Source organism: Pinus tabuliformis, chromosome 8 (assembly GCF_031772625.1).
Source record: "Pinus tabuliformis cultivar Carrire ecotype Pingquan chromosome 8, CPIR1, whole genome shotgun sequence".
NCBI classification, from domain to species: Eukaryota; Viridiplantae; Streptophyta; class Pinopsida; order Pinales; family Pinaceae; genus Pinus; species Pinus tabuliformis.
In genome coordinates this window covers 1485593037-1485606868 of record NC_142294.1, presented here as the reverse complement: position 1 = coordinate 1485606868, position 13832 = coordinate 1485593037, and the positions used below count along the sequence as shown (strand labels likewise).

Below are 13832 nucleotides of genomic sequence, written 5' to 3'. Positions count from 1 at the left end.
TACATGATATTATTTTGCAACAAGATGTTCCATTGCTTAACATTTGAATGCACAGGTTGTTTGCTTTAGAGAATGTTGAAATCAAGAAGCAGGTGCAGGAGTTGCTCGTTAAGGGGTTCATCAGGCCTAGCACATCACCATGTGGGTCACCAATCGTTTTGGTGCGAAAGAAAGATGGCTCGTGGAGAATGTGCATTGACTACCGAGCATTGAATAATATAACAATAAAAAATCGTTATCCCCTTCCTCACATAGATGATCTTTTAGATCAATTAAAGGAAGTTGTTTATTTCACCAAGCTAAACTTGCACAGTGGATACCATCAGGTCAAGGTTGCAGAGCAAGATGCATAAAAGATTGTTTTCAAAACAAAGCAAGGATTGTATGAGTGGCTGGTTATGCTTTTTGGCTTGACCAATGCTCCTGCTACTTTCATGATATTAATGAATGACGTACTCAGACCTTTTCTTGATGATTTTGTTATTGTGTATCTGGATGACATTCTGATTTTTAGTAAAACGTGGGAAGAACACTTAAAGCATGTTAAGCAAACACTAGATGTTTTGAAAAGAGAAAAACTTCATGTTAAACTCTCAAAATGTGAATTTTGCAAAACATCTCTAAACTATTTGGGTCATATAGTAGGGGGTAGTGAATTGAAGATAGATCCCTCTAAAGTGGCAGTCACTGTAAACTGGCCTAAACCCAAGTCTGCTACAGAAGTGAGAAGCTTCTTAGGAGCAACACAATATTGGAGGAAGTTCATTTCTAATTTTTCCTCAATTGCAGCTCCCTTACATGCTTTAACAGGATTGAACAAGGTGTTTCAGTGGGCAGGCAAACATCAAAAATCCTTCAACACCTTGAAAGAAAAGATTAGTACAACACCTGTACTAGCACCGCCTAATCTGAAAAGACCATTTGAGATCCAAACTGATGCCAATGAATATGCCATGGGAGCAGTGTTGACACAGCATGGTAAACCCATATGTTATCATTCTGAGACTTTTAATCCTGCAGTAGTTAACTATCCTACATATGATAAAGAATTGTACGCATTAGTTTAGAGTGTGAAAATGTGGAAACATTACTTAATGGGCAAAGAGACAGTAATACATCCTGATCATCAACCACTTCAATATCTACACTCCCAAACTAAGTTGCAACAATTAAGACATTACAGATGGATGGGTTTTCTACAACAGTTTCATTTAGTCATCAGATATAAAAGGGCATACATAACAAAGTTGCAAACATGTTATCTAGACCCATTATAAATGCATCTACTATACTTAAGCATAATTCTGTGCTACATGAAAGCTACATTGAAAAATATGCTCAAGATATAGACTTTAAAGATGTATATGCAACTTTGAGTCAAGGCAAAAGAGTAGAAGAACTGGATTATCATGTGAAGGACCGACTCTTATACCATTGTGGGAAACTCTGCATTCCACAAACTGAGAGAGTAAAGATAATTAGGGAAGCACACACTTCTCTGATATCAGGTCACTTTGGGTTAAGTAAAACAATTGCACAGCTGTAAAGATTTTGTTATTGGCCAAAAATGAATGAGACAGTTTCTAGATATGTAAGGGGGTGTGCCATGTGTGCTAAAAGCAAGCCCAGCAACAAAAAACTTGGCTTGTACACTCCCTTACCAGTACCTTCTCACCCTTGGGAAAGTGTTTCCATGGATTTTGTAGGAGGACTGCCTAAATCTAGGAAAGGTCATGATTATCTACATGTTGTTATGGATAAGTTCAGAAAAATATGTATTTTGATACCTCGTAATAAACAGATTACAGCTGAACAGACTACAAAATTGTTCTTTGAACATGTATGGGTTCATTTTGGATTACCCACTTCCATTGTATCTGATTGAGACACCCGATTTGTGGGGAAGTTTTGATCAAGTCTGTGGGAACTAACGGACACCAAACTAAAGAAAAGCACAGCTTTTCATCCACAAATTGATGGCCAGACAGAAGTAGTTAACAGGATAGTGATCCAGTTACTCAGGGGATATTGCAACAAACATCCAAAGCTTTGGGATGAACATTTGTGTTATGTGCAGCATGCTTACAATAGAGAAAAACATTCTTCTACCCAGAGATCTCCTTTTGAGACTTGTTTTGGTTTCACACCAAGGTCTCCTTTGGATTTTGTCTTTGGTAAAGATACCATGGTTGATGAACACAGTGATGTGGAGAAGGCAACTAGGTTCATTGAACAAATCTAGGAGATCCACCAGGTAGTACAGGAACAACTGGAAAAAAGCCAAGCCAAGTACAAGGCTAGGCATGACAAGCATCGGATGGAGCATAGTTTTCAAGTTGGTGACCAGGTCTGGCTATATATCAGCAAGGACAAGATGCAAGGTGAAGGTAAAAAGCTAAAGCCTATCAGATATGGACCCTTCAAGATACTTGAGAAGATTGGTGAGAATGATTTTCGCCTTGATCTACCAGCTTACATGCACATCTACTCAGTCGCAAATGCAAATTGCTTGAGGTTGTTTAAACCTTCAATAATTGAGGACCCTAAAGAGTAGAGTCAATTGCCTTCTATCGATGACCTGCTACGTGAATATCTTAATGAATTGCAGGAAGACACAGTGCTGAACAAGAATATGAGGACGATGTGCAGGGGAGATATGGAATACCTCAAGATTGGGCTCAAAGGTTCAAAGCCAAGCAGTGCAAAGTGGATTGAGATTGGACAAGTGAGAAACCAATTCCCTCACTTAGTCAATGCTTAGAAACCAACTTTTAGTGGTCCAAAAGCTTTTTCAGCGGGAAGGTCGTGATCTGAATTGGATCCATGAAGTATTGTTAGAAGGACCATGACTGTATCAGGTCGGGACAAACACAAAGAATTAGGAAACAACAATCAAAAACACTTCTGAACAGTGGCAGTTAGTAGCCAGCATGAAGCGACGAGGACGTCGATCAAAGCACGCTGACCGAGGCCCATGGAGACTGCACAGGAGGCGAAACTAGCCCCTAGGAAGCCCAGATCAGGAAACAGAGGTAGTTTTTGATGCGCGATTGCTGGGCAAAACCCCTCAAAATTGGAAAGCCCCAAGCACTCGGTCGCATGAAGAACCGGGAGCACTGTGGGGAAAAGGTTAAAGGACAAGGAGAGACCCGCGCTCCGAAAACCGACGGTATTGATCAAGGGCACCCTCAAGCAGTAAGCGGAATTGGTGAAAACGTAGCGATTCCACTCAGCGGTCAACGCGTGGCAAGTGGAGGAGAGAGAAAACCGCCGCTGATCGCACGCTAATGGTTGAGCAAGTCAACCACGCGAAATGTGTGAATGGCGTCGGATCTGGAGGCCCCAGATCTAACGGCTGAGATCGTGCTTGATGGGAAAACAGAATCGACAGGGGATTAAGCCGCGATTTATAAGAATTTGACGTTCGATTTGACTGCCAAGGTGGCAGAAGACTCATTCCACGACGTAATGAAAAAACCAAACCAACAAAGCGAGTTGGCACAGCTGTAGGAGGACATGTGGCCACTCCCTGTGAGCCTGATGATGATGCCGAACAGGGAACTCCAAGCGAAGCTGTAGCAGGCGATCCGACGGGAAGTGGAAGAGGAATCGAACAGCCATGGGAACGAATGGCCTTAAAGCCATGCACAGGCAAAGCAGAGAACACCGAACACCGAACACTGGAACCCAGAGAGGAAGACGGGAAGGAAAAGGAAGAAGACAGAGAAAACAAAGGAAAGACAGTGAAGCAAAGCAAAACGGAAGACAGAGGGCTGAGCTAACCAAAGGCAGCATCGAGCACCAGAGAGCTTGAGAGATTCAAGCCATCCTAGAGAGGATCTGTCTGGACTAAGCACCACATTGGGCTCTCTCCATTAAAGACCAAAAGGTCACAAAGCTGGTAAGGAAAAGAGTCTGTGTACTCTAGTGGCTTGGGGCATCCAAGAACCACCCTGCCAAGCAAATTTTGTTCAGGAGACTCACATTGAGCTCCTTCATTGTAATTCTCTGCTTTAAGACACAATAAAAGAAGGCCACCACTGAGAGCTAGACCAAAGACGTAGCCCTGGAGGATAGGGTGAACTCCTTATTAAATTCTTGTGTTCTTATATTGCTTACTGTATTTCTCTGCTATTTTCCATTTCAAGTGTCTGTGTATTTGCAATCTGATCGATCCGTTGCCTAAATAACATAGACACACACCATCACATAAGTCTGTAATACCTTCATTTAATAAATCTTTAACTAAGATCACTCATAGGGTGATTATCAGATCAGACATCCCCAAGATAAAGTGCTTCCATTGTGGGGAGCTGGGCCATTATAACCTAGTGTCCCAGGAAGAAGAATAAGGGAGAGGCTTCTGACTCCAAGGCAGTGCCAGCTAAGGCCGAGAAGGAAGTAGGGACTGATGACGATTGTGCCATGAGTGCTCATGCACCTCTAGAGAAGAGGTGGGGTGACATTGAGTTGTAGTCCAGAGGACTAAAGAAGATGTGGGGGAAGATCCTTGAGGTACCCAAACTCTTGGATCATATACGACTACGAGAGCCCCGAGTGACAGTAGCAAGATGGCGGATGTCAGTAGAAGCAAGATGCGGTTGGAGCGAAAGAATAGTGCTAAAGTGTAGGGATATGTAGCAGTGCAGTGAGGGTTGCAGCAGTGCAAGAGGCATAGAGGTGGTTGCAAGAGTGCAGAAAGGCACAAAGGTGTTTTCAGCAGTGTGAGAGGCACAGAGTTGTTGCAGCATCGCAGAGGCAGCAGAGGGAGCACGGGAAACAGCAGAGGGAGCTTCAACATCAGGAGGGATTCTAGCCTGACAAGGATGTCAGTAGTTGGGTAGATCAGTTACTTACTTCTCAGTAACTGAGTTGCAGTGCAGCAGTAGTAGTGGTAGTGATATCGGCAGCAAAATGCAGCATGATGAGAGAGAGCGGCAGTGCAGATGCAGTGTTAGCAAGAAGGACCAGCAGCAGCATAGATACAGAGGGAGTTGCAGTACAGATGTAGCAGTGGCAGTGGCAGAGCCATGGAAAGTAGTACAGGAGGCAGTAGTGCAGAGGATTTTGGGCAGCAGGCCAAGCATCAGCACAGGTACCAGTGCTGGATGATCAGGGTGATGTTCAGTGATGGAGCATTACTAGAGCACATTCCTCGCTAAGAGGGAGCGTTGATTTTGGGTAGCATTGGATGTGCTCTAGCCATGAAAATTTGTGGAGAGGCTAAAGCACATGAGAGCTGCAAGACCCAGAAATGGTTTGGGGAAATTCCACCCGATTAGAGAGATATTAGAATAATTAATATTTTTAATGGGTTCCTAAGTCTAAACTTAGGAAAATAAAAATATTAATGGGTATTAATATAAAACTGGGTGAGAAGGTTTTAAATGACATGGATCAAGCCAAATCTAACCTTAATTGTTGATTAGAGATTTAATCTCGACCGTTGAAGACTCAACAGAAAAAGTATAAGAGGAAGCTTGAGGGTCAGTTGGAGATACACCAAGATTGATCATTCAATTCGATTTTCTGGAGTGGGGTTTGCTTAGAGAAATCAAACCAGTGATCAAAGTTGCAGCGAGGGGCATTGAGTGCATAGCACAGAGGCAGAGCTAGTGTCAAAGGATCAACGTTGAGGCAGAGGTGGCTATGCAAAGCCAGCAGAAGCCACGTAGAGGGCCAGAGGGATTGCGCAGAGGCTATCAGGGCTCGCGTGAGTGACGCAGAGGACTGAGAGCCTGCGCAGAGCATTAGAAGGCTGACGCTGACGGTTCCAGGCTGACGCAGAGGCCAGGAGGGCTGACGGAGAGCCTCAGAGAGGCGTTGGAGAGTTTTTCGTGGAGCAGACTTGTCGAATATCTACTTCCAAAGAGAGGTATTACTGCCAGATTGATTTCTCTGTCGGGTGAGCCAGTTTGGCACCTAGTTGTACTCAAGAAAGATGCTTAATAATAAAACCTCAAAACTTTTGCACCCGTTTTCCCAAGTTGGGTTTTTCCAGGGACAATTTCCAAAAATAACGGTGTCTCTTGTGTGTTTGTCTATTCTTTGAGTTGATAATCTGTAGATGGTTGAGACTGTACTTGTGTTTATTTCCAGTATTTATATGGTTAAATAACTTGTTAAGTAATTAAACAAGTAGGTGAAATAAACCAGACAGTGCAGGAAGAATTTCTAACGGGTTAGACTTAGAAATTCGAACACATGCATGGCCTCAAAAAGGTTTAGAAAACTCCTAAAGTTGTCACTATTATCCAAGGTAGAGAGTTTAAATGTGAGAACGATGTTTTTAAAGCAAAGTCCATCTTACACCTCATATAGCATGAGGTTTATCCCAATTTGATGACCCTGCCCAAGCAAATTGTTTTTGGAGGATATTGGCCTTGGAGCCAAGCCGTTGGTGCCTTAATGCATGCTTGTTTGTGGATTATCATTTTTGTTGCCATAATATTTCCATATTTTGGATGCTTGCATGTTGATATTGATTGAGAATTATCCTTGGTCATGGCCTTGCATTCATGTTAAATCATTTAACCCCTAATGCATGCATGGCCAAGGAAATCTATCAACTAAGGGTTTTCCCTAAGTATTATGGATTATTATGTGATTTGGATGCTCCTTGAAGAAGTGCATTGGTTATCTTAGCATGTTATGTATTCACATGGTTTCTTACACATGTTGGAGGGGAACACCCATCAAGATAGGGGTTCCTAAGTTTTGAGTATGATTATTTGATCTTCTACACACTTTGGCACTCTTTTCTATGGATTAATTGGGATGTGTGTTTGTGTAATTGGAGGGTTGAGATATGATTTGGAGGAGTGCCTTACACTAGAAGCCTCCAACATTCACATTGCTTGATCATCTTTTGGTGGATATTTTCTTGAGGAGCACTCCACTTTATAATTCTTACATTGGGATCCATGATGGTATTGGTTGAGATGGATTATATATTCCATTGAGGAGCATTCCCCTTGTGTACAATTTCCTAGAGCACCCTCATTCTGGGGTGGTATTTGGTGGTTATATAGAGTCAAACCTTCATATATTGACACACTCTCCTAGGTTTCCCTCCTCTTTTACCCTTGGTTTTGAAGACATTGATGGTATTAGCACATGGTTTTGGTTATTTTATTCTTATTTATTAGAAAGCATGCCACCCTTCATGCACATTATCCTAGTTTTCTCCACTTTTGTGGCCCTTGGTTTGAAGAAAACTAGATATGTGTACATGCATCAATACATTTGGCACATTCTTTGAGGTTGCCTCACCAATGGAGATTATTAAACAAACAAGTGGGAATTATTGCATATATATTTATGAGATCCATTCCTTGAAGAGTTAAATCAGCTTATTGAAGAAAGATCCCTACCTACTTTTTCTATTTTGGTCCAGCGTTTAGTATTTCTATGAGGATTAACCCCCTAGTTTGAGGAGTTCCCTAACTATTGGAGCTACTTTTAACATAAGGTTGGTTTCCCAAGGGTTTTAACTTCCTTTTCTTCAGTAGCACTCCCCTTCTTCATTGAATCTTGGCACATTTATTTATGAAGGCATAACTACTCTTGCACATCTATCTAGGGTGCAAGCCCTATGGAGGATTATTTTATCGTTATGGTTCCACATCCAAGGGAGGAAACGACTACCATCTACACACATTTCAAAGGTGCAACTTCCATTGATTTTTTTTTATATTATGTGGCTTGCTCAAAGTGGCCCCGAAGTGTCCTTGCAAACTTTTCAAGGGCGCACCTCCTCTAAGGAGAATATTATCTTATTTGATAGTTAAAGGGTATTTGTATTGACATATTTATCTCTCATACCTTAGTTGTTTTTTAGTATATGGATGACATTAAATGGTGATTAATCCCTATTTTAGTGGAGCCTATTCCTAGTTGGAGTATTTTGGCACATTTTAAGGGGTGATTTTTAAGGACACACTCTTGGAGGATGATCCATATTACAATATGAAAGGTTTTACATGGTCAAAATAACACAAAATACAGAGTTGTTTTGCATATGGAGCATACAAGTGGCATCCCCACCATGTTGTCCATATGTTTTACTATTCTATTGCTCTAGGGTTTTAACTTGTATTAGAAGTACTTAGAAGATATTATTGTTTCTTTTTTATATGAGAGATCTAATATCTAAGAATTGACTTTTATTATTTTATTTGAGGAGGGTTTGAGCTCCAACTCTATACAAAAGTGTCCCCTCCTATTGTATTGATTGTTGATGGTTGGAGGAAAGAAACTCTATTGTCTTGACTTGTATTGAAGATTTATTAATGACTATGTGATATTTTGAACTTTCTACTCGTGTGGATTTCCATCTTATATCTATTTGATTATTTATGTTGCCATAATTTATGCTTAATGTTGTTGTTGATTTCAAGTTAAGAACAAATTTGTCACTTGAAGAAGAACTTTGGATAGGTGCATTCTTTCTAGCATTCTTGTTATTTTTATTTCCTAGTCGAATCCTTCGTGTTATGCCATTTATGTTATAGGTTGCATAATGTTTCTAGTTGGAAATAAAATCTCCCCTTATTTGACTTTGCAAGTTCATATATGAGTGTCTTTAGAAGTGTTAACACAAAATCTAGCACCTTAGTGCAACGACCTTCACAAAAGGTTGTGACAAGTGTAACATGGAAGAGTTACCACTATCACCTAGGCAATCACTTCCCTCTATTTAGTGAAGGATAGATCCAAGACAAGGCAGGCTTCCCTAGTAACTTCAAGGACTCCTTAGGCAAGAGGTAATCAAGTATATAGACTCATATATTAGCTACTCATGCCATCACCACTAAAAGATAAGAGGTTCAAATGAGAACAAGGTGGTTCATTCAAAGCAACTTCTATATTTGAGAGTGTAAAGTTTCTAAGACAAATTATGATATTTAGCATGCTTATTCTCCAATATATCAAGTTATATGGGGAGGAGAGGTTTGAACATCAAATCAATGTAATTACAACAAAGGCCCCAAACGCCTCTAGTGAACCATCACTTTAAAAGTGTTGTGATAGTGGCCTACCATAATCCTTGGGAAATAGTCTATGATTCAACATATGCACAATCTAGAACCAACTTAGAAGAGTCACAAAATTACCGCAATAATCCAATGTGGAGAAGTTCAAACATGAGTTCAATGTTTTTACAACAAAGGTTTAGACCAGTTCCGCAACACATCACTTTCAAAGGGATGTGTTAGTGATCAACCACAACCTTTGAGGAATTATCTATTATTCAATGCATGCATGGGCTTAGAAGAACTATGGGCTTGGTTTTATGATTTATCAATAAAAGTTAGACTTATGAAATAAATTGATGGAGATTCTTAATTTGTAAATAGACTAACTAAATTTATTAATAAATATCAATTTATTTTTATAAAACATGTTAGGCTTGTAGATCATCTCAAAACTTACATAACCTCACAAACCAACAAAAATTATAAAATATTAATTATTTTAATTTAAAATAATGTTAAATTAATACACGAAAGACTTTTAAATTAACCATAAATAAATGCACGGTTAAAACACTCTTTACCATATATAAATGATTCAAATCCCATAAATTTTACCCAAAATAATAATAATAATTAAATTAAATATAATATTTTATAAATAAATAAAAACTTAATTGTATTAAATTTATACGTTCCAAACCCATTAAATTTTTTTCAAATGTAAAATCTATTTTTATCTTAAACTATAATTGTCCCCACTTAAAAACACACACACAATTAAAAATAAACCGTGTCACAAAATTTTAAAAAATCACGCCGAGACACGCCGTTGTCACACCGATAAACCCAACGCCATAACGCGCCTAACGCTACTAGACTTGTTGGCTGAATCGCGTAGTATTTCCGTGTACGGGAATTTATGTTCACGATACGGAGGCGGCGAATATATCCGTGATCTTCGTGCGTCGACGGCTATTTAACCTCACTTGTCTTTTCGTCCCATCGACGGCTACGTCAGTCGTACAGACACTGACGTGTATTGTCTGTTTATAAGATTAACCAGGTCATGGAGTAAATGGTAATAAACTATTTAAAATTGCCGTAGTCTAAGATTTTCTGCATATCTTTTGGTTTGACACTTTGGCCAAATTCCAATATTAAAATAAATCCAAAATATATAATAATTAAATAATTAAAGTACAGCTTTAAAATCCCTGGTTTGACACTTTAGCCCAATTCCAACATTAAAAAATCCAAAATATAAAATAATTAAATTATAGCTTTAAAATTTCTGTAAATGTGTTTTTTTCATGTGAATCAGATATTTAAATTTGTTTTTTCATATGTGGGTTTTATTTAAAGAGTTTATAGTTCTTTTAGGTTTGATAAGGATATTTAATATATAAATTTAAATTTAAAGTTTTAATTTAAGTTTAAGATATTTTTTTTTATTTTTTTTTGGTAGTAATATATTTTGGTTGATTTTGTTTAAAATTTGGTAGAGTAAGTTTGAGTTTTGTGATTTATATATTTTAAGTGTTTTACAATTTTTAAGAACACTAAATCTATTAATATATTTAAAAACATATTTTAAATAACAAAAATATACAATCTCACATAATGATAAAATTTGAGAAAAAAAAAAAAAATTAGATTACTTTACTTTGTAAATTAATGATTTTCTGTGAAGTTTATATTTTTATTAATTTTTAAATTTAAATTTCAAAGTAAAGTAGTGATTTTCTGTGAAGTTTATATTTTTATTAATTTTTAAATTTAAATTTTATGAAATTTCAAATTAATATGAAAATTATATTATTTTAAAAAATATATACCATTTAAAATTATGTGAAATTTAAACAAAATTGTTAAAACTTTAAAAAGCTTAACTTACAAAATTATGTTTTGTATCAAATTTTAAATAAAACTTTAAAACTAAAATTTCAAATATTACGATGGGTGAAATTTTAAATAAAACTTTGTAAAAATGAAAATAGTTTGAATGATTTAAAATTGTAAATATTATTTACGCAATCGATTAATCATAACTAATTTAATAGATTAAATATTTTTTTGGATTAAAATGCTATATGCTTTTTAATTATATAGTTTTTTTTTTTTTTTTTTCGGATTAATCACTCAATTTTATAATCCAAAAGAAATTGGTGAAGAAATTTTTGAATAATAGATTTATAAATATAAATTAGAAAAAACAAATAAAAATAGATTAATAATAATTAAAATAATAAAACAATACTATTATAAAATTTAAAAATACTTAAAATAATAATGTTAAAAAGTTTAAAAATACAAAAAATCTCATATTTATATATAAAATTATAATTATATTAATATAATAATAATTCTAATTATAAAAAAAATTTACATATAAATTTTTTTAGTTTTTAGTGGGAATCTTTATAATGTAATATAAAGATTATAATTAAAATATTAAAAAAATAAAAAAAATAATAATAATAATATTAATATTAAAATTATAATATTTATAATAAAATTATAGTATAATTATTATAAAATTGTTTAGTTGGAAGGTAAAGACATCTTGCAAAGTTGAAATTTAGCATATCAATCCATTGATATTGTTGTCATGTTTTTCAATCTTTTTCTAACAGTGTAATCGGTGAAGACTCAAAACTTTAACTTTATTAAAGAAACAAGTCTTTATAATTAAACTGTACAACGTATTCTAACATATTTTAAATAATATATTATACTTTGAATCAATCAAATATTTAACAAATATGAAAAAAGTCTACATTATTTTTAAATTCTATTAATAAAAATAAATACTATTAATTTTTTTAAATAATTCTAACCATTAAAAAAAAACCTACCAAGTTTTGAATTTAGGTCTTAACAAATATTAAAAAATTCCTTATTATTTTTAAATTTTATCAATAAGTAAATACTATTTATTTTTTTAAATAATTTTAACTATTAAAAAAACCTACCAAATTTTGAATACCATCTCTTCGTCCAATAATACCATCTCAATGTATGCAAATCTACCGATAGCACTATAACACAAAATAAGCACTGCCCAAGGGCGAATTGATATGAATGAGATACTTGTTAGTGAAACTAGCGAAAAGTCATCCTGCGTTGTCATAACTCCAATCCATAGATGAAATTAGGGGTTCCCTGTCATCTTTCACTCCTCTTTGATCAATGGAATTGCGTAACAGGCTAATATGGTGATATGTGGGGAGGATTCTCCGACTTGGACCTATAAAATGGAATCCTGAATGCTATGGAGACCCTTAGAGTCTATAATAGCATTAGCAATTCTACCATGTGCAATAACTAATGGTTTATAATTTTGTTCGGTTTAGGCTCTACAGTACCTTTTTCTGATTTGCAATTTTTGATTCAGTTCTGAAAAAACTATCTTAAATGAACAATAAATGTAATCTAATTCTTAATTTCTATCTAAACTGAGAAAACTATTAAAATGGTTATAAACTAACAATAAATGTCAAATAATCTACCAATTCAGGACCAGATTCTCATGGCTTGTTTATCAAAAATTAATTATTTTAGAAATGAAAGAGAAACGTAGATGTATAGCCTATCCGCGATTAAATTTTAGAAAAGGAAAAAAAAACCTACCTGTTCATTTAGAATACAGAAAAAATGTCGAACTAAGTTGCATTATTTTCCTTTTCTTCCGCCATATATTTATAAACATCAGTAACCACTCCAATTTGTCCTGTCAAAATAATGAACATCAAAAGCCTATCCGAACAATGGAGGAATCGTAAATATTGCATCATACCCAATTAGAAAAAAGAAGACAGTTAATTAAATAGATCTAAAGAAAGAGTAAGGTAAAACATACATACGGTAGATTTTGATCGCCACTTCGAAGCGTCACTGTGCGTCCTGCATCGTTCGAACTCTGAGGACAAAAATGGATATGAAACCATATACAAAACATCCCAAAGCAGATATGGATATGGATATGGTTATATCTTTTTCTCAGACGAGGAAACAAATAATTATATTTTTTCAGTACGAAAAAAAGCTTGATAGTATTATATAATATTGATTCCTGATACAGAATTGTATGATAGAGAGGCTGTATTTTGTGACCCGCTATATACAGTATATGCAATTAATACTGCCGAAAACGGATACTAATGTACTAGATACCAGTCATATAAAAGCTCTGTGGAGTGAAAATACATACCCACAGAAGCGATATTCAAAACCAGAGATACATGAGCATATGGCCACAATCCGAAAGAAAAAGGTTCATGATACATACCAGCACATTTGGGAGATCACTATATACCCGGCAATGTAAATTCCTGGATTTGATACTGGACGTTCCACACTGTAATGATCATATTCCATTCTCCACTCTGAGAGAGGAAACAAATAATTATATACATTAAACATACCACAACAGATGCATCTGTTATTCGGGCGTGTTCGATTTTGATGGGCGCTTCCGGATCTAATTGCTTGTAAGATGCCCAAATGCGTCTCTTATTTGGGCGTGAACCCTTGAGGCCATACATCTCATATCGAACCAAATAAAAAAGCTCGTCCCAATCGTATCCTTCCTTTTTTAATTCGAGACAAGCACATCAATCAAACAGTGTTTTCTGCTCAATCCCAGTTCGTTTTTGCTTGCGAGATGTGTAGATGCCCGTGAGTTCGAACCCAATCAAACCCTACCAAAGAGCTCGTCTCTTTCATTTAGCTCGTACATCAATGACATTATGTTTTCGGCCAAAGGAGGGTGTCAATGAATGATAAATTTTAATTTTTATATATTTAAATTTAATGATGTAATTTCAGAAAAAATAAGTTTGGAAAACTGTATGA

The 13832-nt window shown here is 35.9% G+C and overlaps 1 long non-coding RNA gene across 1 annotated transcript in view; it reads right to left on the bottom strand.

Annotated features, from left to right (window-relative positions):
* The window catches only part of LOC149241439 (uncharacterized), a 175436-nt gene extending 161931 nt beyond the window's left edge, over window positions 1-13505 (bottom strand). Inside the window, exons 1-3 of the long non-coding RNA XR_016245628.1 lie at window positions 13267-13505; window positions 12842-12897; window positions 12609-12708 (exon numbers count right to left, since the gene is read on the bottom strand). This is a non-coding gene — a long non-coding RNA (uncharacterized LOC149241439). The remainder of the gene's footprint in view (window positions 1-12608; window positions 12709-12841; window positions 12898-13266) is intronic.
* Window positions 13506-13832: the final 327 nt, after the last annotated feature.